The sequence below is a fragment of the Pyxicephalus adspersus genome, chromosome Z (genome assembly GCF_032062135.1).
Source record: "Pyxicephalus adspersus chromosome Z, UCB_Pads_2.0, whole genome shotgun sequence".
NCBI classification, from domain to species: Eukaryota; Metazoa; Chordata; class Amphibia; order Anura; family Pyxicephalidae; genus Pyxicephalus; species Pyxicephalus adspersus.
The window spans coordinates 63,704,496-63,730,254 of NC_092871.1; the positions used below are offsets into that span (position 1 = coordinate 63,704,496).

At 39.7% G+C, this 25,759-nt stretch overlaps 2 protein-coding genes across 4 annotated transcripts in view; one reads left to right on the forward strand and one right to left on the reverse strand.

Moving 5' to 3' along the window:
* Window positions 1-8,515, reverse strand: part of KYAT1 (kynurenine aminotransferase 1) — a 36,468-nt gene extending 27,953 nt beyond the window's left edge. Inside the window, exon 1 of the mRNA XM_072431541.1 lies at window positions 8,379-8,515. The gene's annotated coding sequence lies outside the window, so the exon portion shown is untranslated. The remainder of the gene's footprint in view (window positions 1-8,378) is intronic.
* Window positions 8,516-8,570: 55 nt separating this feature from the next.
* LRRC8A (leucine rich repeat containing 8 VRAC subunit A) overlaps window positions 8,571-25,759 on the forward strand; it is a 53,383-nt gene continuing 36,194 nt past the window's right edge. For 2 of the 3 annotated variants that reach the window (XM_072430668.1, XM_072430666.1), the window contains exons 1-2: window positions 8,571-8,634; window positions 17,070-17,179. The gene's annotated coding sequence lies outside the window, so the exon portion shown is untranslated. Of the gene's footprint in view, window positions 8,644-17,069; window positions 17,180-25,759 lie in introns of all 3 variants that reach the window. The other variant, XM_072430667.1, reaches the window with a different exon arrangement.

A 25,759-nucleotide genomic window follows, 5' to 3' on the forward strand; every position in this document is an offset into this window, starting at 1 on the left:
GCAGTAAAATGGAGGTTTAATATGTCTGTGCTGTCGTATCTTCGCTTAAATTGATGCCATCCAAGAGCAAACGTACATACAATATTTTGATATTTTAAAATAAAGAACTAACATGACCAACTCTACTAATCCAGAGGCCAAAGATTTCTGTAATGGTTAATTAATAACAAAACATCATGAAAACCTAAACATCACAATGACTGCACAAGGCAGTACAAATGTTGAAAACCGTAAACACAGCATGCCACTTGCTTATCTTACCTATGTACTTTTTAAATCTAAAACGTTGCTTCCAAACTGAAGTGAAAAGTGTATGCAAGGTGAAGTAAATATATCCCACAGTGACCAATTCTTTGCCGATAAGCAAAACCAGTTAAAGAAAAAAACTACCTTCACCCATCATAAACACAAACTTACCTACATTTGACACCTTCAGCCTAGTGCAAGCTTCTGGAGGAAATCATCTTTTTCACTGGCAACACCTGGGCAGTAGATCCTTAAAGACTTCTATAGAGCTAGCCTCTGATACAAAAGACACCTGGAAGAATGTCCAAGGCACAGCTGGCAGAAACATTTTGGGTGCGGCATGTGAAGTTTTCAGCAGGCCACTAGAAGCAAATTCAGTTAAGTATGAATTTAGGAAAGGGGATGGGTTACTTTTAAGTTAGGAGAATTGTCCTTTCCATAAAATTACTTATTTCTATTAAAGTCTTCTTGAAGGGACACAAACACATTTTGAGTGGAGAGAAGCAACCTTCTGTCAATGAGTTATTTGCAGTCAGTTCCCCTCTGTGTCATTAACAACTGTTCTCCCCCCTTCTTCTCATGGTGTTAATGGGAAGACATGAATTGAGTTCTTCCCTCCAATTCAGCACTGCAGTCCTTCATTGCAAGCACCTTCTGCATTCTTTCAGAAGTCACTTTGGCATTTCCAGAAGTGTCAGATGCCCATGTCCTCCACTACACCCTATAGCACCTTTAATGGACACCTGTGTTATTACAGGACTCAACAGTGACATATGTTGAGAAGAGGAAAGCACAGCATGTAGTCTGATAGCAGATGCAATGCCAGGATCTTCAAGAGGTAGAAGACCACCTTGAGAAAATAGTATAATACCAAGAATACCTTTACAAGGTCTTTTCTATGCAGAACATCCTAATTATTATATTTTTGTAAAGTATATTTGACTTTTTTTTAAATAAATGTTGCTGATGATATGCTGGTGCTTGCTCTAAATGTGTATGAGAAAGACTCAGACAATCTTACTGCAATCAGAACACTTGTCTCCCCGTACCACTGGAATACAGCGACTTTTCTTTTTTATTTTGTTAATTGAAATGTTGTAATTTTGTTAAAAAAGGATAAGTCAATTCAGGGAGCTGTTAAAAAATGAAAAACCTTCAAGTATTCTTCCGGACAGATGTGCAAAATTCTCGAAACTTGGGCAACCTTGGATTGAGCATGCAGGCCACTCAAGCCCTGACCCTTCACTTCTATGCTAGAAGGATTTCTTTTGGGGTTTTTCATATCTGAACCACCCTTAGAATGAGGAGGTCCCCCCTCTTTTCTTCCCCCATCCCTTTCTCCCTTTATCTCAGTCCTTACCCTACCTTCCTGATTTATAAATAGCCTCCTTGCTGGTGTCTTTGGGTTATTGGAAAGAGTGCCCAGATTCAAGCCTAAATCTGTCCAGCCATTTAGTTTCTAAAGAAAATGCATTTATTAAAAAGTACTATCCTTAAAACAAACTGAGGCATACCTCTAGACAGTTTGAGAACATTTTAGCAGCCAGTTCACTTTTGTAACATAGCAGAGACTAAAAAAGGTATATGCCAAAAAAAAAAAAAAAAAAAAACGATGCGGTTTTGGCTATTTACATGAATGCAGCAAGCAGTGGTACTGGTGTTGGACAATTGGTGTTGGACAATTGTCTGTGTGCAATCATCATGTATTCAGCACCTTCAGCACTATGATGAAAAGCTGAAGACAATCGTGTATATTCTGCTGTGAATGGCTACAAGAATTTGTAGACTACAAGAAAGGAAACTATGGACTACTTTTGTAGATATATTCATCAATCAACAACACATCAGTGCAAAGTATATTTATACCCATTTTGAATGAGTTTTTTTTACCCTGTCCAGGGGGATCTGTTACAAAGATTTCTTATTTCCTGTTTTGGGGGCAGTACCTGAAAAGAAATACAGAATTCTAGGAAACTTCTGCACAAAGGAAAATGTCAACAATAAAGGCTGACGTGTTTTTTAGCATTCCCTTCCTTAAAACTGATGTGAAAGATAAGAGGCACCTGTGTTCTTGCATGCCAGTGTTCTTTCTGTGCATTTCTTTCCACTCTGTACATTATTCTGTACTGGAACTTTGTCTCTTGCAGGAGCTCCTTACAAAAAAAGACCAGTCACTTCTGCACTCTCTACTTGTGTTAACTTGTTTTTTTTTTTTTTACAGCAGTTTGGCTGGAGTAAAGCAAGTAGCACTGATTTAGGGTACAACACCACAGCTTGCCACAAAATAAATGTAAACAGCATTTAGGAGACCTGAGCCATTTAAACAAACAAAAAGACCAGACAACTAAAAACTGATATCTCAATATTTGGTAGATGCTACTGATTGAAACCTCCTGACAACGTCTTCTGTCTGCCAGCACCTATGGATATGCCCTTTGTTGTTTGAATAACAAAACATTGCTCCACAATGCAAATTGCTTCTATACATATATAGGTTGCATTATTAGTCAAAAACTAAAATATGTTACTATCTACTGCTCCTTTGATGAGAGATATACACTAATACTATGTTAGACTCAAGTAGAAAACAAACCTGGAGTTTCTACCCATATTAACTATTTAGGATTTTGTTTGTGGTAATAAGAAACTCAGAATCTGATTAGGGGAAATAATTGCATTTCTCCATTTTTAAATAGTCAAATGCTTGGACAACATTTTTTAGAATAAAATATTGAGAAGAGAGCCTGGAAATCTCAGCCCAATTAATAGGACCCATGATTACTAAGCATCAGCCCTCTTCCATGTGGGAGACAATATACATGGTACATTCAAGGGATACATTCTTTCAAATATATGTTGTGATAAGTGATCAGGAAATACAGCACTGAAAATTCCATATCTAAAATTAAAATTGCTAACTGCTGTCAAAACAAAATATTAAGTATATATTAATTATGTGGGTTCCCAGATAGCTACCCAATCCCCCTGCCCCATCTTCAGCAAATACTTGCCTTTTCTATTAACCATGAAGCAATGGAGCACAATTAGCAAGCTGGAGCCCTGACTACAGTATAGAACTTTGTAAAAGCTGTTTCCTGTGACACCAGCTACATAGGACTAACAGCCATCCTCCACAAACCTAATAGAGCTCAAACCTGATGAAAAAAAGTTAGGGCGTGAATAATGCATTATGGGGGGAAGGGGGAAAGATCACATTGTTGGATACTGCCAGGGGTTTTGCCACGTGAAAGGAGTGGCATAGTTACATAGTAGGTCCATCAAGTCCAACGACTAGGGAAATACATATATCCCAGATATAAAACCCTATGGACATAGTTGATCCAGAGGAAGGAAAAAAAAAATCCCCTGGTACAATTTGCCTTAACAGGGAAAAAAAAAATCCTTATTGATCCTTACTGATTCCATGAGGCAATCGGATGTTCCCTGGATCAACCGTCTCTGCTATCTTTACTTTAAAGCCTTAATACCAAGTTATATTCTGTGCTTCTAGAAAAACACTTTTTTAACCTCCCTAGCGGTTACCCCGAGTCTGACTCGGGGTAGAAAAAAGTTGCTGAAAGCGGTAACCCTGGGAGTCACACTCGGTGTAGGTAAACCTATAGAAGGTAATAGTAAATACAGCCTTACCTGATCCGCCGGCGTCCCACGTCGTCCATCGCCGTGATCTCTGTGTTCTTTCTTCCTCTGGACGGCTTCTGCGCCTGATGAGTCACCGGGTAGTTCCCGTCGATGTTGGTGCGTGTGTTTTTAATTTATTCAATTTATAATTTTTACATGATTTTGTGTATTAAATTTTATTATACTCATACTATTATATTATGTATATGTAAAAGAAAAATTTTCATGAAAAACAATGTTTAGCAGTACATGTCTTTTAGACATGTACTGCTAAAACCGGAAAGAAATGAACCGCTAGGGAGGTTGAAGCAATCTATTGTAGCTGCTGAAACTATTTTCTGAGTGAGCCTTTCTTTTCCACATTAAACAGAACTTAAACTTCTGTTCCTCCAGAAGCAGAGTGCCCTCTTGTTCTTTGTAATGATCTCAAAGTGAATAATTAGGAAGAGAGTTCTCTATATAGACTGTTTATATATTTACACAGGGTGATCATATCCCCCTTTAAACATCTCTTCTCAAGGAAGAATAGATTCAATTCAGCTAATCTCTCCTCAGAGCTGAGCTCCTCCATTCCTTTTATTAGATTAGTTGCCCTTCTCTGCACTCTCTCCAATTCCACAATTTGAACTGATGCCCAAAACTGCACTGCATATTCCAGATGTGGTCTTACCAATGCCTTGTACAGGGGCAGGATTCTGTCTCTATCTCTGCAGTCTATTCCTCTTTTAACCACCCCAGTGGTATTCCTGAGTGTGACTCGGGGTGGATTTTACCTGCAAATAGCGGTAATCCCAAGTCACACTCGGAGTAGCTTTAACCTAAAAAAAACAACACTTACCTCACTCCGTTGTCATCCCCCGGCATCCTGCTGGTCACCGCAGGTCCTGGGGACATGTCCATCTTCTTCGATCTTCAGCTGCGCAGTGCAGAGACGATCTCCGGGGTTTCCCGGTGACATTGGGGCATCCATTGGTGCGGGCAGGTGGATCAGCGGGAAATTCAAATAATTTTGTATTGGATTTAATACAAAATAGCTGTATTGAGTCCAATACAAAGAAATTTTCATATAATATATAGAACAAATATGTCAGTCAGGAAAATTTGTAGTCCTAACATGCATATTTGTTTTGGGTAAGTGACTTAAACTTTGGAAGCAAATGAGTCAATATGACAGACAGGCAACATGAATTTGCTGAATGATAATTAGTATTGGCAACCTGTATGCTTCTCTTATGAAAACATTGCTGATTTGCTTCTGAAGTACGTATTGCCTGGTTGCCATGATGATCTATTGTCTTTATTACATTCTAAAATGCTGCCTAGCGTGAAGATTAGTAAAAGTTATACAAACTTCTAATGCTTCCTCAACTTAATAAAATATTATAAGTGGATTGGCATTGTATTTACAGAACAATAAGCCACCATTAGCAGTTCCATGTATCTACCCTAAAATAGTTAGCAAATATGTATTAAAAAAAATCTTTGTTGACCTTAAGTACGTTGGAACAAGCTAGAGATGTCAGGAAAAGTAGGACAGGTAGCTATAGGCTTGTTGATTGCTTGCCAATCCTGCCAGTGCTTAATCATCAAAAATATCTTTTTCTTGACATTTGGGTCAAAATTAGTTGAGAAATGTTCCGGTTTTAATTGATTTTTGTTCAATTTGATGTTTATATTGAATCCAAAGTTGTTATCAGTAGGAAGAATATCACCCCTATAGACAGCCAAAAAGACCATTGGTGTCACCCAAACTGACTTGATAGGCACAAATTGCTTGTTGCCCATAGCAAACTCTGGAGGAACTCTGTTTAAGAAAAACTGATGTATGAAGTTCCTGTGACTCCTCCCCTCTATCGCTACAGGATTGGATAGCTGATGGCAAGGTGCGGGAGATGTGTCAGAATAGCCAATTCCCAACCCTAAGGGAGGAGAGAGAAGGTGCAGGAGATTTTAATGCTCTCAAGTGCAACCACTGACAGGGGCTGAACCCCCCACATGGACCCCAGGCACACAGAGCAGAGGGGCACCACACAGAGAAGGCCAAGAGGCAAGAAGGAAGAAAACTCAGAACCAAACCAGGGACTAAGTAATTAAAAACAAATGACCTGTCATTGGAATCTGCCTGTTACTGGAGAATGTCACTGTCCATCACAGCGAGGGACCTCTTATTGGTGAATGATTGTGTCACTAATGAGCCTGTTAGTGGTGAACATTCATGTCACTAAGGGACCTGTTACCAGTAAATGTTCAATTCACTAAGTGACCTGTTACAAATGAATGTTCACATCACTAAGCAGCCTGTTGCCAGTGAATGTTAAAGTTACCAAGGGGCCTCTTTTTAGTAAATGTCTGTGTTACTAAGTTACTAGTGAATGTTTGTGTCGCTAGGGGACCTGTTACTGGTGAATGTCGAAGTCACTAGGGGACCTGTTACTGGTGAATGGTGAAACAAATATGTCACATGCTGCTACAGCTTCCATTACTCCAGAAAACTCTTTGACTTGGTGCTCCTGACAAGTTCCCAGGTTTGCGGATTTTGTGTCTTATGAATGACACTAACTGGATGGCACTAAATACAAAGTAAAAATGCTATGGCTTCTCTGAGTGCTCCTGAATGGTGTTTACCAGCAACATTGAAAAGCTCAAATTTTACAGCCACGGCTACTGTATTACTTGGCAGGTCCTGGCTGTCAAGTAATAAAGCTGACAGTTGTCAGTCAAAGTGGCGAGGAAGAGCAAAGACATGGGTAATGTGCACATGGTATGCTCCATGTGTACCTCAAGAAAGTATTTTTTGCCCATTTGCAGCGGACATGATGCCCACCACTGGTTTCCAGTAAACCTGTCATGAAAGGACCTGACTTTTTTTGGAGAATATTGGTTGTTAGGCTGTTATGCCGATTTGATTGTAATGCCTTGAGGCAATGATACGGTTTTTTGTATGCAGATTGGACACAGGAGTGCTCACCCTAGACTGCGCAGTGCTGCCATTACCATCCCCAGGTCAATGAGCAGAATTGCGGGGCTCAGTGCAGACCTCACAGCTCTTGTTTGAAGGATTCTTACAGCCAAATCTTTTATCCCCTTATTTGCTGTATCTACATTATTAAAATTAAAGTTTAATACCAACATTTTTATTGACTAGTCAGCATTCTGGTCAGTTTTCTTTTGCAATCTTCAGACTCATTAGGGAGATCTTCTCCATATTTCCCATCACAATTGCAATGTTGTCACTAAGACACAAATGGGGCGCATTCTCCAACAAGAGTACAGATAAAAAAGACCTAGGCCTAGGGTGAAGGCTAAAACCTCTAATGCAGGGGTGTCAAACCCAAACACACAGAGGGCCAAAATAAAAAACTTACACCAAGTCAGGGTCCAAATCTGAAATCCTCAAAAAAAATTGAAGTTTCTCTTTCTCACCAGATACAAAACCTTCCCACAGGGAAACAAAGAACAAAAGCTCAACACTCATTTCGGAACAAGCCCACAACAGAGAAAGAGGCCTAAGAATTTTTTTTAAGTTTAAACAAAAACATTTTTTCAAATCAAAATGGTCTACTAACAATAAAAATGCTAAACATTTATTTATTTATATATATACCGAGTATGACACAAAAGTGACTGGAGCTAATGAGACATTGAATGGCAGAACATTGCACAGACATTGCACTACAAGACTATGACAGGAAAGCAACAGTTCACTTGTCATAGGGGGAATGACTTGATGCACAGGACACTGCACAGCACTGCTCACCTCAGACTGCCCTCTCTGCTTCCCTCCCCCCCCACCACTGTTACAGGAGCCTTCTCACACAGAAAGACATCCCCAGCATCCCTGTAGACATGCAGCCGGGCTTTTGCCTTTTCTTTTGATCGCCTGTGATGTGTGAGAGGGGGGCGGGTAGGGGCAGAAATCTCTCACTTGTCACAGACACGAGTGATGCCGAGACTACAATTCCCGGCATTACTTGCGACTTTGTAACAAAATAACAGGGGCCACGCGGTGATGCAGGGATTTATAGTAGTGGTATCACTCACTGTAGTAGCAGGCGGGCCAGATGCAATTCACCTTTCAGAATTCCCTGGGGGACAAAAAAAAGGACCTTGCCCTTTATTCCAGTCTACTCCTTCTGGTCACTATAACAACCACCCTCTCCTTTTTTATCCTGGTGGCACTTGGACAGAAAGTGAGGAAAATGTTCTCGATGTGATCATAGACAGACCAAAATAATACGTAGTTGGGGCTTGCTGGGAAAAAAATAGGATGATAGTGTCCCTGAATGTGCCAGGTACCCTTGTCAGAAATCATATAACAACCACAGAGAGTTTTCCTCAATGAAGATTACTAATTCCAATTAGCAGTAACCAGAATCACAATCAGATTACGCTGCTGACAGCGTAAGGGTGAAGTTGGTGCTGGAGGTGACTGCATAGAGGAATGAGCATTTAGAAATAAGAACTATTTGTTAACTAAAACACCGTGTACTCACTGGCCCGAGACAGACTGTGTTGTCCCAGTTTACAGATTCTCTCTCTTATTCAAGTGTGCGCTGGACACAGCAATATTAAGAAATTGGCGGTCCGTTCCCAGGAAGAAAGATGGCGGCGGCGGCTTCCTGACTCCTCCTCCTCATCTCTTTGTTCCGCCCCCAGGATACCGAGCTGATCACGAGAAAAACGTCACTTCCGGGAATGGTATGTGGATTGTTGCAAGGCGGAGGTGGTGAGGGCTGCATTGCAGGAAGGGTAAGAATGGTGAGAATGCAAGATGGGGGGGATGGGTCAAGAGGGGTCCACGACTCTGAAGAGAAAGTAGAGAGGCATAAAGGGGCAACATAGAGTGAATAGGACCCTGAAGGAAAAGGTATATATGGAGGGGGCAGGACACCTAAGTGGGAGGCAATAATTTGTGTTTGGGGAAACACATTGAAGAGCAGAGGGATAGGATAAGGGGGTGTTGGCGACTTACAAGACGCTGGAAAGGGGAAGGTAAATGGGAGTGGGGACATAAAAAGAAGTCATGAGAGGCAATTGGTGGGGTTGTGGTGGGTAACTGCAATAGAAGCGCAGTAAGTGGGTTGGAGAGTTCTGCAGTGACGGCATAAGGGGCCGTGCATATATACGTACATACAAAGGTCAGTATAGAAGGTACAGGATATAGGAGGAGAAAGAACAGCAAAGATGTTGTGAAATAATAGTGGTACAAGAAAAACACAACAATGGAGGGAAGTGAAAAATTACCACTGGTGGCATTGATGAGGGAAGTTGTGGGGCAGTATAGAGGGCATAGGGCACTGGATGATATAAGGGGCAGTATGGAGAGGAACAGATTAGAACAAACACAGGATTGCAAAGAGAGGGATTTGTGTTGGGGGACATAGGGAGAGACAGGACCCACACTTAGCTCACTCTGCTTATTTAAGTCAAGTGCAGGAAATATTCTGTTTCATATATATGTGTACAGGTAGTACTGAATTAGGTCAATTTTTAGTCCATGCCTTATACGCCATTACATGATTTTAAAAGAAAATTCAAACCAGGACTTTCAAATTCTAAAACTAAAAAAAGTGTTTATTATGTTACGATATTAAAGAAAAATGAACACTTTTAGACTCTACTCCCACTTCATGTCAATATTTTGTGTCTTTTTAAGCCAGATAACCCGGTTGAGCATTCATTTCATGGGTTGATATATATATCTATAAATTCGATAAAAGTGGTATTTTGCTAAATAGATTATCACATCCTAACGTCTGCTTCTATAACTAACAACAGGTTTGTAGTTTACTGTCTTTTTCACTGCTTTATAGATAGATAAAACTTGTCAGGCTAAAAGTAAAGAACTGCATAGGTCACAATCAGAATCAATGACGTTTGTTTTAAACACCCCGATCATCACTGTTGCAGAAAAAAATCTACTAGCTGCACACTGCCATTTTAAAGTGGTGATCACAGCTTAAAAAAAAGTGTGGGATCTCTTATGCCATTCAAGGCAATGGAGCTTTTGATCATCAATTTAGGGTGAATACAGTATGTTGATTAAAGCAGTGCTTGCCACCGTATGAAATCAAACCTCTTTTTTTTTATAAATATGGCATGGTAAAGTGGAGATAAGTGGTCCTTACGTCTGTGTTGTCAAAAAGCCTGATTTTAAAGTTCAATAGCTCATGCTGAAATGTGCCTAAACAAGTGAATCAGTCAGAACAATGCCTGTTTTTCTTTTTAACCATTTGTTGTATATGGCCGGTTTGTGAGATAGCACGTGAGCATTAGCATGTGCCTACAACAGCCAGTCGATGTGTTAAATGATCAATCACTGGCTTTATTGCAGTTACTTTTCCATTCATATGAATAATACAGTGCAAATGATAGTACCTAAAGAAACTTTTTTTAAATTATTATGTACACCTATTTAATGCTTTGTTTACCAAAATCATCCCAAATTAAATGCTCCTTCACATCTTAGCTTTTATTTTTAAACAATTATATTATTATGCTAAGGAGAAAAGAGAATAGGTAGTAGTAGGTCTGAGTAGTTTGGAAAGAGAAAACTGGTCAAGACTGACACAACATAGTCCACATAAATGTTGTCAGCTCGAAAAAGACTTGGGGGCTTTAGCATGCTGGTATGCATTTTTAGTTAATTAACATGTATTTTCAGTACTCATTTTTGATGTAAAAAGGGTTCTGTGTATGTAGAGCAGAGATTTAATGCATGTGTTATTTGGTTCCTAGCATACTCTATGAATAATATAATATTAAGAAAGTTTGATTCAGAACATTTATTTTCACTTGTTTAAAATAAAATTAGTTAATGACAATTGAAAAACTATTCAAGGGCAACAGTACATTTGTCACAACCAAAATGATAATAGAAAAAATACCCTTAAAATTGAGCAATTAATTATTGGTTTGCTACCCTCAGTGCTTAGTAGTGAATTGTTACACTACTCTGGAACTGGGCAATCAATTAGTACACTACTCCTGGGGCTCTATTTATAAAACAAGGAATCAAACATTCCCTTGTGGAAATCTTTCGGGTCCATGTGTTTCAATAGCAATAACTGGTTCCAATGAAGGAATTTTAGATTCCCTGTTTTTAAATAGGGTCATTGGAGCTGAACAATAAATTGGTACACAGAGCTGCCTTGACATTTCAGGCAGTGGGTACAAGCTGCCTTTTATAACAGTGCTGATGTATTTATCAGGGAAAGCCCATTTTGATTTAAAGATATGACAATGATATTTCATATTATTAAATGGTTTGATTTAATGATATGACAAACAAATCAGTAAAAGAATTCTATCTTTCAGGACTTGATTCCACAAAATGGGAGATTTGATAAAAAAAAAGTTTTAGCTAAAAACAAATGATCTATCCAGGTATTAATCCTTTGCAAATTTTTGTTGTTAGGTTACGTACACACGTGCAATAATTGTTGTTGCAAAACAAACGATTGACGACCGATCAACGATTATGCACGATTATTTTAAACAATCGTATATTTTTCCAATTGATTGTGTATGGTATGCTGTGCAATCTGACTGCCATATAACGACCCCACACATAACGCTGGACACACTTTAGACCTGGTATTTTCCAAACTGCAACCTCACCCACCTTGACAACTCACCATTTCCCCTTTCTGACCACAGCCTAATCACCTTCAACCTGTCTAACGCTTGCACTCCTTCGACACATCCCAGACCTGGCCAATGGCAGAGAGATTTCCGTAACCTTGACCACAACCTATTCCTAAACTGCCTTACATCCCTCACCCCCACTCTTTCTAAAATCACCTCCCCAGATGAAGCTGCCACCCAGTTCAACCTCTCTCTTTCCTTGCCTCTGGATAAAGTTACCCCTGCCACTTTCCACTACCCCTTCCCTGCCAACCCCTGACCATGGCACAACAATCACACCAAACACTTACAAAACACTGTTCGTGCAGCTGAGTGCCAGTGTAGGAAAACTGGCCTCACTGCTGAGTGCCAGTGTAGGAAAACTGGCCTCACTGGGAACACTAATTTCTCTTGAACAGAGAGGTGCAGATAAACAGAATCATAGGTGCAAGTGGGGAACACTTGTGGCTAACACCCCCCAAATTTTCATCACCATGGCATCATTACATAAACCTTTCCTATCAAAACACGCTGCCCTGTTACCCATGACTTACCCTAGCAGTACCTGAATCCCAATTTTGTTTTGATGGGCTGAGTTTTTTATGTTCTAATGACGCCATTGTGATAAAACTTTAGGGGGTATTATCCACAGATGTTCCCCACTAATTTTCAGTTTCTTTCACATTCCAGAGAAATTGGGGTTCCAGTGTTGGAAATGGACAGTAATGTGTAACAGGGCAGTGCGTTTGCCATAGTAACAAAATTTGTGTGGAGGGGGGTTAGCCCAAGGTGCCCCCCCTCCTGCACCTACATTTTCGGCTTTGTACACACCCACCATTCTAGGGAAATTGGGGTTCAAAGAAGAGAGGCAGATAGGGTAACACAGTATGACAGTTATAGATTTGTGAGAGATAAGTATGATAATAGGGGCCCTTTCCTAATGCTCCTTTCAATGTAAGTGGCCCTGGGGGTCCCCAATTTGCATTTTTTACATTGGGAGTGTATTTTCACATGATTTTATAATTCTGATTCCCATGGTGCTAACCATAAGTGTTCCCTGTGCACCCTGAAAATTTCAAATTATTATGACATACAGTTTAGAGGATATGAAGGTTTATACACAGAGAGCTAAAAGGCTGATGAATGTGACATGCAGCATTAATACACACACTGCTTGCACAATGTTTTTTTTTTTTTCTCCAAAAGACTGGGCATAGCTATGAGATGGGGGAGTGTCCCGATCTTTTCATAGCTGTGCTGTGCTCTTCTCACTCCTCCCGGCTCTAATCAGCAATCAGATCTTAGAGGCAGGGAACGCAGTGAGCAGAACAGCCTCTCTGTTGTCTGTTCAGAGCTGCTGAAAATGTGCCTGGCGGAATAATCACAGCAGGTGGGCGGCCCGCCCCCCAAAAATGGGCTGGGGAGAACTATGCTAACTGTCTTAAGCTACGTACACACGGCAGATTTTTATCGCCCGATAATCGGCATCGGCCAATTATCGGGCGAAAATCTTCCGTGTGTACAGTCGGTGTCGTCCATCGTCCGGACGACCGACCTGCCGGATCCACGGACGATGGACGACAGCCGATCGTAATGAAAGGGAAGGGGAGAGCGTGCAGCAGGGTGCCGCTCCGTCGCTCTCCCCCCTCCCCTCTCCATAGAGCATGAACGGTGCTGTATGTACAGCATCGTTCATGCATCTTGCAGCCCCTTGTCGTTGGAAAGGATCGTGAAAGATCCTTTCCAACGACAAAAATTGCAAGTGTGTACGCAGCTTTACTGTTTCTTTCAATGATACTTCCTCCTCTCCAACTCTCCTCCCTGTTGGTGTTCCCAAGGGTCTTCCTTGGACTGGTTCTGCTCTCTGTACACCTTCTCACTCGGTAGTCTCATCTCCTCTTTTGGCTTACAGTATCATCTCCATGCTGATGACACTCAAATCTATCTGTGCACCCCTGACCTGTCTCCCTCAGTCCTGGACAAGGTTTCATGCTGCCTGTCGGCTATATCATCATGGATGTCTGACAGATTTCTGAAACTGAAATTCAACTTGGATAAAACGGAACTCATCTTACGCCCACCAAATTCCTAATCTCCCCCTGACATTCCAAAAGGTCAACAACACAGTCATTCCTCCCTCCCCGCACGTTGTCTTGGCATCACCTTAGATTCTGCCCTTTTATTTACCCCCTATATTCAGAACATTTCCATGTCCTGTCACTTTCATCTGCTCAACATCTCCAAAATCTGGCCCCTACCTGTTCCCAGAGACCACCAAACTCCTTGTACACGCTCCTATCTCTCGTCTGGACTACTGCAACATCCTCCTCTCTGGTATTCCAAGAACCCGACTCTGCACTCTACAATCTAATAAGAATGCTGCAGCCAGACTCATCCATCCTTCCCACCGCTCCTCATCTGCTGCATCTCTTTGCAAATCCCTTTATTCATTGGGTTCCATTTCACTTGAGAATCAAATTCAAGCTCCCGTGCTTTGCCTTCAAATCCCTAGACAGCTTTTGTCCAACCTACCTTTCTGACCTGGTAGAAAAATACGCCCCAAGCCGCTCTCTTCGCTCCTCCAATGACCTGCTCATTTGAAAAAGCACTCAAAACACATTTTTTCAGACTTGCCTACTCATCTTCTTCTGTCTCCTAAATCCCTCACTACTTCCCATCACTCCATATCTCCCCTCCTATTGCGTGGGACTTCCCCTTCCTCAGATTGTATGCTCTTCAGAACAGCGTCCTCTTCCCCTCCTGTGTCACTGTCCCTATTTAATGTACAGCTCTGCGTAATATGTTTGCGCTATATATAAATCCTGTTTATTAATAATAATAATATTAAAATTATGCACGATTCTGTACATGCTGTAACAATACGATCGTTCATATATAATCCACTAATAATGTACACACTAGATACGATCGTTGGAAAGATGCTAGAAGTGACGTGTACTGGAGAAAGTGTGCTGCAAAAAAATCCACGATCACTGAACGACCGTACACACAATAGATAGCGAACGATCCTCGCCCAATCTGATCTGCCTGGATGGTTGTTCGTTTCCAGGGACATTCCTCGTTCATCTGCGCTGTTGGCCAGTTGTTCACTTTTTTTTGTTAACGATTATCGGACGATCGGTCGGTAATCGTTTGTTTCCAACGATAACACTGGGGAATGCATTTTTTTGTTGAGTTAGATCCTTCACTTGTTTTTTTACTAATTTATGGATGGTAAATCCAGAAATCACTCCAGTTTGGTGCTATTACATCCAGTTTTACAGGGTACCCTCTATTTTTGTCAAAAACATTACAAACTTTACATATTATGAAATAACTTGATTGTACTGTTTAAGGTAAAAATATACGCTTAAAGCTTTTCCTGGAGTGTTTAGTGTTAAGACTATCCCACCGGGTGCTCCAACAATAGTCGGCCATCATATGGACATCCCATCTACCCTGAAACTGTCCTTTCATGACCTTCAAATCTTGGTGGAATCGTTCACCTTGCTCATCACCAAGGTTTTCCGGGAAGTTAGAAAGATGGCTATGCAGAAAATGCACCTTGATGCTCATATTGCAAGCATCATATTGACCTCTGACATTGTCCTGATGAAATATTCATCTTTGATGAGCTGCCGAATTTGTGGACCATCAAACACACGGGTCTTTATTTTTTCAAATGAAAGGCTGGAAAATGCCAAAATGAGCTACTTGAAACAGTCTCCTTCAGTTGGCAAAGCTTTCATAAACTGCTTCATTTAGACCCAGTTCCATGTGCAGAGGCAGGAATATAATATTCCTTCTACCAACAAGTGGCTATCAGCAAAGAATGTTTGGATCACCTGGTTTTAGGGCAGACCATGGAGGCCAATTCCTTTCCACCCAATGCCTCCCACGAGCTCTGCTGTCCCAAATGCACAGACAACAGAGATACTTGGTGTATTTGCGCTGCTGACCAAGAAGGAAGCATACCATTTTAAGGTCAACACAGATGACCCAATTGTGTTGGTGTTATTGCAACAACTCAGTGACTCTCTGTCTGCATATTCTTCACAAAGAGAAACTGAATGGCCAATTAGGACTGACCCAAATATATTGCCATTGTGAAGGAGGACACACTTTAAGCTCCGCTTTGAGCTATCATTAAATAGTCGCCATTCATTTGAGTTATAGATTGGAATTCCCAATTTCTTCATTAAACCAGGTATGTTATGGCATTACACAAAGCCACTGTCCGTTCTAAAGTACTGCAGAAATGCAATTTCTCTGGTTCGAAAGTGCAAAACCTTTGTTTCTTTTTTCAAGTAAGTTTTTTTCTTGCAGTCTTGATTCTAGGAGTTCTGAAACCTTTATCAATAGTCCCAAATCATGTGGCAAATCACTCAACTCATGCTGATCAAATCCCTTACGAACAGAGTCCCCTTCAATGTCAAACTCTTCATCATTGTCACCTAGTTCATCATAATAATCTTGTTCTTCAAAAGAGGGTAGTGTAACGAAAACCGGCACTGGGATTTCATCTGAATGAGCCACTGGGCGTATAGCCGATGGTAGACTAGGATACTCTAAGTTACATTTATTTTTCTTGTTATATCCTGAAGTTTTCACTATACAAAGTAACAGTCACTGAAATAATCTCCTGGCTTTCGCCAAAGCAATAGGTATACCAAATGCATCTTATGTGTTCCCTTTGTCCACATCCGTAAACCCTCGACACACTGCACACATTATGAGGGGCCCAAGACTTCCCTTGATCACCAAGTTTAACTTTAAAATATGCCAAATAGGCTTGCTCTACAAATTTGCTGATGTTTGCCCTTTGACTGGGAATGGTGAAATTGCCACAGATATAACAAAATGAATCAGGGTTGTTTAGACACTAACGACAGGACTGAAAGAAAGGAAATACTTGTGTATGTAGAAAAAGAAAACTTTGCCTATTCACTACGTAGAGCAGCGCACAACCTCCGACCACACTGTCTTCCATGTAAATGAATAGCCTGTACAATAATCGCATTAATATAAGCGTTTGAGAAAAAAACTGACGTCATAGAAGAAAACTAATTGCACGATTGGAGCAAACTACTGTAGCCGGAGCTCTTGAGCTTCCTCTTGCTGTGTCGCCCTTCACTATTTACTGCGGCCAGCATTAACACTTCCGCCGCTGTGGTAAATAGAAAACGCCCCCTGAATCCATCTCCCCTGCAATGCATACGGAGGAGAAGGATTTCCCTTCAGGAGGCGTTCCTAGTGGGGGGTGGAGCCATTAGGACTCAGGACTCAGAGTCCGGCCTAGTGTGCTCCTGCCCACCCCATAAATGGCCTAGTGGCTGACAAAGTTTGGGGACCTCTGCCTTAGGCAATTGTGTTTGTCTAATGACTAATTTTAAACAATCCAATCTATGTTTAAAGTCAGAGCAGTGATCCCAATTGAGGTCAGTAGGGCCAGGGGACCAAGAGAGTTTGTGAGTTGTGCTGTGGTGTACCATGGTGTATGAGAAATGTAAGCTTTGATTGCATGTGCTGTAATGTTACTCATTTTCCTTTTTTTTTAGGTAAAGTGTTCCCATGGAGATTGTGTCTTGGGTGCATTGGTGCATTGCCAACGCATCACGCCTTCTATTCCATGTTTGGTCTGAACACAGATAGCATCTCCTACTTCAAGGTGAGTGCTGGATAGAGATGCCCGAAAGGGTGTAGTGAAGCCGTGATTTATGTAGTTTTTGTAGCAATTCTTATATCGGTAAAGAATTTAAAAAATATTGTAAGGGATTATTATATGCATAATATAATCCTGGATATTTGTTGAAAACAGGACATGTCCATTATATGGTAATATTCAATTAATAAAGTGGAGTAAACTCTTATCTATAAATAAATCTTAGCAGTTAAGTCAGATATTTGAGATTGAACCCTTTTTTAATTTGTGTCTACTGATCTGGGATGGTTGCACTTGGAAATATATCAGGTAGGCCCAAAACTGTCTGCTGCATCAACTGCATCCTGATCAGATTTTAATCAATAGGCTTATTGTCAGACCATGGATGGAGAGGTGATATGGAGGGAGCCATTCTATCTGGCTGTGCAATGCGTGTGTAAATCACAAGATTGGCTGACCAAGATAACATAACCTTTACCAGATAAACCAGTAAATACTGTATATGTATTTCAAGTGTCTATTTAGCTGTTTTTGGCATTTATTAAGGGGTCCCTTTAAACAATTATTTGGTATAAAAGGTGAAGGCAGCAAGCTGTAAAACCAATGAAATGTCACATGTCCATTCTTAGTTTTGGTTGGCAGGGAGTTTCTTATTAGATATTAAGTGTTTACATCCTTTCAAGCTGGCTGGCATTGGACAGTGGGATGCTGCACCTTCACTAGCCAGTGCTGAGATAACCCTTTGTGTCTGCCTATGCACACACGCCTCTCAATTATGTTCAATGTGTCTTTAACAATAAGGTGTAAATACCAAAAGGAACATTATAATAATATTTTTGTCATAAATTTAGGGATTATTGTCACAGTTTATAACCATATTTTATCTCAGTGCCACCATGGACATTAGTTTATTCAATATAAATATGCCAATCATTAGTAGAAGAAAAATTAGGAAATTAGGTCGTGTCTGGCTTTTTTTTCAGCGTACTTTAACCTAGTAAGTCGACATAAAAAAAAACAAAAAACAAAAAACAAATTCCTTCTATGAAACATAATCTTTATTTCTTGTATTTCATGTTTTGTCTATTTTAGAAGATAAGCCAAAAGCATGATGTATGAATGGGGTTTCTTGTTTAGCTGTTGGTTTTTCCAAACCCTTTCATGAACCTTAAAACATTTTAACTCAACCAGTGTGCTGAAAATATGTGGAATATTGTTGTAGCATTTCTGCTTGTTTAGCTCTACACAAGTACTAACTGTAAAAATTAGCTGCCTTGGTAATCATGGTAACCAGAATAATGTATTGAAGTAAATGTCATTGCATAACACCATCTTGTGGATGCAAGAAATGTTCTTGACCATCTACTATTTTTTTTAACATCAAATGGCTACAGTGACATACAAAGGAGGAGGTGAATGCAGCAGGTAATACTACATATTCAAATGCTTCTACATCTTGGGTACTGTTAGTCATGTGAACCCCAAAAACAGAATGTTTTCACACCTAGAGCTTTTATTCTGAACATATTTTACAGTTTTAGGTACATATTGAGCAGCTTTAGGTATGTTGGTACTCCTAAAGTGCACAAAAATACACAACTTTCAATTTTGGATAGTTTTGCTGTTTGGGAGAGCAGAAATCCATTTAGAAATCTGTCACCAGAACAAGTGTCTGCATTTAAAGACCATTTAGTTTTGGCCTTCCAAACATACAAAAAAGCAAATGTAATGCATTGCAATGCAAAGTGTGTTGAGAAGTTGTGTTGGAAGGCCATTCATAAAAAATCATGGAAGAGTTCTAATCATTTCCTTACAGAAAATGTGTTGGCTATACAATCTTTAAAAGAAAATTGTATTTACATTTGGTTTCAGATTTTTTTCTTAATACTAATGTATCATCATAAATCTCAATGCGTTTCACAGATAAACCGCTTCCTCAGGAGTTTACTGATTGCGATAACACAGTGATATAATAATAAAATTATATCACTTTGTTATCGCCATCAGTAAACTCCTGATGAAGCGGTTTATCCGTGAAACGCATTGATATTTAATGAAGCTATATTAGTATTAGGGATACTATATATATTAATAATAATATATATTATTATATTATATATATATATATTAGTTTTTTAATAGCATTGTATGAATGAAAAATTATGATTGTTTTGAAATATGATGGACAGCATATGTCATGTACCAATATAGCCTCTTTAGGGGGAAAACTATGTGATTCGTTTTATATTGTGTTAACTACAATGTTATATGTGTTTTTAAAATGATGTTGTTTATATAATAAAAACTGGTGTTTTTTTTTTTTTTTTTTTTTTTTTAAAATATTTTTTTTTTTTTTTTCTTACAAAAAATACCCTCTAAAACAAACAAAAAAAAAAATAATACAACACAATCTATAAAAAAAAGAACAAAAATACAATTCCAGTGTTACTTCACAGCTGGTTTCCATAACATATCACAATCCAAATAAAATACAATACAATAAAACATAAAAGATAACATAAAAGAAAAGTAAATAAACACAAAAACTCTAACTATCTATAGGCCCAAAAATTCTTTACAAACATAAATGATGAATAATCTTACTGGAAAGCATTATAGTACATAACAATCCATACCGTCAGGATGCTCACAATCATTTTAAAATACAGCAGTCCCTGTGTTATTATCCACATAGAATGTTTGAAGCGTTCATAGATGGTCAGTTTTTCCTATATATTGGTATATTGGTACCATATCTGGAAGAAGCAGGTGATCCGTTTATCTCCCTCTCTCTCCGACTCAAAAAATTCCCTATCAAATACTACTTTTAACAATGTGAGTACCTCCCGTACAGGCGGGGCCTCAGAAGTAATCCAATCCTTTAGAATCACTCTCCTAGCCGTTAGTAGACATATACTGGTCCAACCTCTATATTTAACCCGGAATGGGACAGAGTCCTCATGCTCCCAAGAACCAAATAAACACAAAATCGGGTCCTTAAGGAGCATTTGATCTGTGGTTTCATTTATAAATTGTAACAAGTCCACAAATAATGCGTTAATGTAGTATTTAATGCCCCACATTTAGGACAGTATGAATATGTCCTCTGCAACTCGGCCGAATCACGTTTCCTCATTACCTTATGTGCTCTATGTATAATTTTGAAATGTGATTCCCTCCAGACCTTGTTCACCATACAATTCCGTACATTCTGGTAGCCTTGTATAATATAAGCCAGTGCCCACTGCCAGTGTCTTACATTTGTTTCTGTAAGTGGTTTATTAAAGATACTTTGATAGAATTGGTAAATATTAGATATAGAGGATAACGCTAGCGTAGTCAGTTTATCAAATACATCCTGCTGCATAGGATTATCCCGCACATATGGCTGTGACAATGATTTGTAATATGTCACAGCTTGTAAACAGTACAAGGGGTGAACCGACCATCCTGGCAGATCATACTTCGCCTGAAGAGCTTGAGCAGACAACATTCGGTTGGTCTCTCTCTCCAATAAATCCTTCCAAAAATATAGCCCTTTTTCTTTCCATTTATGAAACACTTTACTTGTATATCCGGATACAAAACCTGGATCACCAGTAATAGGAAGGTACTTACCGTAGATACATTCGTAGGTAGTTTTAATTTACGTCTAATCTCCCTCCAAGTAAGTACCGTATCCCTCACTAGCAAATTATATCTGATTAAGACAGGTAACTGTGAGACCTTACAGTGGAGTAAAGCTTTCAAATCCCACTGTGTTACCAAGTTCATTTCCAACTCCAAATTGGAGTACCTGGAGGTATCTATCCCCTATCCAGTCTATAACATGGCGGGTAATACATGCCAAATTATATAGTCTCACATTCGGGAAATAAACCCCTCTCTCTTCCTTCAGGAAGTACAGTTTGGCCAAAGAAATCCTTGCTCTCTTCCCCTGCCATATGAACTTTCCAAAAGCTTTATTTAGCAATTGTAAATCTTTGTGTTTAAGTAAGAGAGGTATCGTCTTTATGGGATATAAAAATTTTGCAAACGACACCATCTTGACTAATTGGCATCTACCAAAGAAGGAAAGAGGCAGAGTGCCCCACCTATCCAATTCCTTAACTATTTTTTGTATTAGCGGGGGATAGTTGAGTTGATATAAGGAGGCTGGGAGCTTTCCAATCTTGATACCCAGATATGTTATCTGAGTTTTAGCCATTGAGAAAGACACAGCGGTGGACCAACTGTCATTCTGACTACAGGATAAAGATAGGATTTCACTTTTATCAAAATTAACTTTAAATCCTGAAATCTCTTTGAACCGGTCAAACAGACGGTGTATATGTGGAACATCTGTTCCTGGGTTAGCAGTGAATAATAATATATCATATGCGAAATATGCTGCTCTAACTTCCCGCTTCCCCACCTTAACACCTTGAAAATTTGGCATATTCTCAATCTCACAAGCTAATGGTTTCAGTGCCAGGTTGAAAAGCAGAGGCGACAAGGGACATCCCTGCCGCGTACCTTTTTGTATATCAAATGCAGTTGACACATAGCCAGGTGTATGTACACGAGCCCTTGGAGAAGAATACATACTTTCGATCAACCGGAGATATTCCCCGGCAAATCCAAATTTTTGCAGTACTTTGAACAACCATTGCATACTCACATTATCAAAAGCCTTCTCGGCGTCTATACTGATGATTGCTATATCATTATCAGGTTGTGATTTAGCCACCTCCAAAACTGCCAGCACTCTTCGAATATTGGACACCGCTGCTCTTCCCCTCACAAAGCCCACCTGGTACGGAGAAACAAGGCCAGGTAGTAGTGAGGCCAATCTGTCTGCCATAATTTTCGATAATACTTTGGCATCCACATTTATTAACGAAATTGGTCTATACGATTCAGGCAGTATACAATTTCTGTCTGGTTTGGGTAACACTTTTTTATAAGCTTCCTTGCCCGTTTGGAAATAAAGACCCGAGTCCCACATATAGTTATAAAGATCACATAAAACCTGAACCCAATCGTCTTTCATCATCTTGTAGAACTCTGCCGAATAACCATCAGTGCCAGGTGCTTTCCCATTCGCAAGACTAGATATGGTGGATTGGACTTCTAATGTGGATATAGGGGCATTCAGCCACTCAATTTGTGATTTTGTTAACAGTAGAGTTAGTTTCCCCAAAAAATCATCTGCCTTAGCCGCATCTACTGGAGTGTCTCTATACAGATCTTTATAAAAGGCGGCAAAGGAAGGGTTAATCTCCTTGGGATGGGTAATCAGATTGCCTGTCTGGGATCGCAGGTTAGCTATAAATGTCGGCTTATAAAATACTCGGATTAAATTCGCCAACATTTTGCCTGATTTTATTTCCGTAACAATGAAATTTTACATCTCTCATTTTTTGGTGAAATTGTTCATATTTCTCCCTCCAATTATCAAATTCCTGCTTCATTGCCTGCCACACCTGTCGGTTAAGCGGCGTTGGGTTATCGTTTAGTTTCTGTTGAGATTCTTTAAGCTGTTTCAGAGCCTTAAAATAAATATTGCATGTTAATTTTTTCCGTTTGGTCATATATATGCCATAACCCTGCTTCGTAGGTACGCCTTATTCGCTTCCCAGTATAAAATGTGATTTTCAACATGCTCAGAGTTATTATTTTTGTATTCATTCCAGGCAGCTTGTATAACTGTCCAGAATTCCGGATCTTTATATAAATAAGATGGGAACCTCCATAAATAAGCGTCGCCTTTGGGGACTAGGTCTAGGACAGTTAACAATATGGGAGCATGGTCTGAAAGGACCATTGCTCCAATCTCCGGGTGGTCTATCAGAGGGTACAAAGATGTAGAGCTAAACAAATAATCCAACCTTGATTGAGAGTTATGAACATGCGAGAAGAAAGTGCATTCTTTTTCCAGCGGGTGTTTGTCCCTCCACACATCATGAAGATGCATAGAATCTATAAATTCTGTTAAAGGGGTTGTTCCCGAAGGAGGATTTCTTAATTTCCGTGCCCCGCACCTAGTGAGGATTGAGTAGTTCTATTCTCATACAGGTTCATTACCATAATAAAATCTCCACCAATAACTTTAAATGGGTTTGAGTCTCGGGAAAGCCATAAGGTAATTGTTTGAAAAAATTGAACTGTTGGAGAATTAGGTGCATAAATATTGTATATGGTCATTTTTTTATCAGCAAAATTCCAGTACCAATTTGGCAATCCTACCCTCCTGGTCTGGGGAGCATGACAAGGTCTTACATTGCAAATGTTTATTTAGCAATATCAGAACTCCAGTCTTCCTCCCAATAGCTGGGGAGCCATATACTTCCCCAACCCACATTTTCCTCATCCTATGGAAAGAGTCAGCTAAGTGCGTCTCCTGTAGGAGCGCAACATCCGTGTGCAATTTCTTAAGATGGTGTAATATTGCCATTCTTTTTTTTGGGGATCTCAGCCCCTTAACATTCCAAGAAAGTACTTTCATTAAAGAGATATACAGATATCAAAATTACCATTTCTGTGTTCAACTTTTTTCTTTGTTTGGAATTTTCGAGTCTTAACCTAAACGGGGCTTTGTCACCATATAGATTGAGATAACGGTTAGACCAACTTGAACCACCTGAGAACCGTATTTGCTTTCCGTACATTTTAGAAAAATAATTGGGCCATGGTACATAACATATAAAAAAAACTTAAAAACAAACTTTTGACAACAGGCTCTGTAACTCACAGAGAAACAAACATTGAAAAAATTGAGGACTTCCTTTTTTCCTCATAGAAATTGTGTCCGTCATTATCATCATCTTCTTGCAGACAATGGAGACTCACACCCTACGGGATATAGACCACAAAAAGACCCTAGGAGCTCCGCCACAGAGCTTGGCAAAACACATTACAATAATTCAAAACCCAATATTAGTGACCCATCCGCTGGCCATGTAGTAAACATCCCCTCTGGCATATCACACTAAAATAGATCTTAGCCATATATTATATCAGATGACAATTAAGAGATTTCTCACGTGTCCATGGCAATTCTGGATACAAATAGGAGACCCAAGTCAAATAAGAGCATAAATAAACTCGTGTTTAAGACACAGATTTCTTTTGATACAACTTTTTCTGCTCCTTTTCCATGGGTTGGTTATGTTGCTGACGTGGTTTACTATCATTATGTGACCGCTGTTGCTTAGGTACTTGGCCTACAGAATGGTGACCAACCTGGGTCGAAGGCACCTCTTCCTGGGTTAAGCTTGTCAACTCGCCTGCTGTCGTTTGTTTTAAACACTTGATATATTCGGTGGCCTCCTCTGCCGATGTAAATTTACAATTTTGGCCTTGGTGATCTCTGATATATAGCGTTGCTGGATAAGCCAGAGTAAATCTGATTTTATGTTGGAAAAGTTCTGAGCAAACCGCACTAAAATTCTTACGTTTGCGCGCCACCTCAATCGAATAATCTGCAAATATCAACAAGGAGTGGCCATCCATGATTAATTTTCATTTGGCTCTGTATGATTGAAAGACCAGAGTAGGTTCACTGTAATCTAAATATTTCACTATCACCGGCCTGGCCCCCCTGGTACCGTTGCGTTCAGGTCCCAGTCTGTGTGCCCATTCTACTTTACAAGCATGTGGAATATCCAACAAATCTGGAATAATATTCGCGCACACTTCATTTAGTTGATTCGGCTTTATACTTTCCGGGATCCCTATAATCCTCAGAATGTTGCGTCTGGCTTTAGTATCTAAATCGTCCAGTTGTGAAAGCAGAGTAATCTGCTTGTTTTCCAAAGTAATAATTCTATCATGGGCTGCCCTTAGCTCATCTTCCAAAGTCGATACCCGTGTTTCTGCCCCAGTTATCTAAGTAGATTGCGCCTTTATTTCATGTTTTAGAGATTGTACACCTTTCCCTATAGCAGCATCTATAGTTTCTTGCAGAGCTGCTGTCAGTATAGCTGCTACTGCTTCTGCAATTTTAGAACATTCAGGGGGGTGCCAGGCACAATCTCCTTTGCAAACACACATGGTGATTGATTACTCACTTTTAAAGATTCCTTTCCATTTTACCTTCCTTCCCCCTCTGACTCTCTTGTCTAAATGATTGATTAGATGCTTTGCGAGGTGGTGTTTTCCCCAGATACTTATCCATACGATCAAAGTGCTGTTTCCAGAAGATGAATTGCCCAGTTGAAACGAGTGTTCTGCAGATTTATTAGCTGGTTATCTCTAGGGTGTTCGGGAGCCTCTGTCTCTCGTTGCTTCACATGAGGTGCCGGGACCGGAAGTCTCAAAACTGGTGTTTTTAACAAATTGGATTTTTCGTTCTCTGAAGATGCGTGACTTAGAAAATCCCAAAGAGATGTAAATACAATTTCCCAATAGATGTTAGGGGATGTGGCAAAGCTATCCTTGGGTGTTTTCATTTTAATTATACAATCTGATTTTTTTTTTTTTTTTTTTTTTTTTTTTTTTTTTTTTTTTTTTTTTTTTTTTGCTTGTTCATGGCTTCAAGAAATTAGAAACTCCACAAAGATTTATTTGTTAGGTAATGACTTGTATCTGTTTTCAACAGGTTAT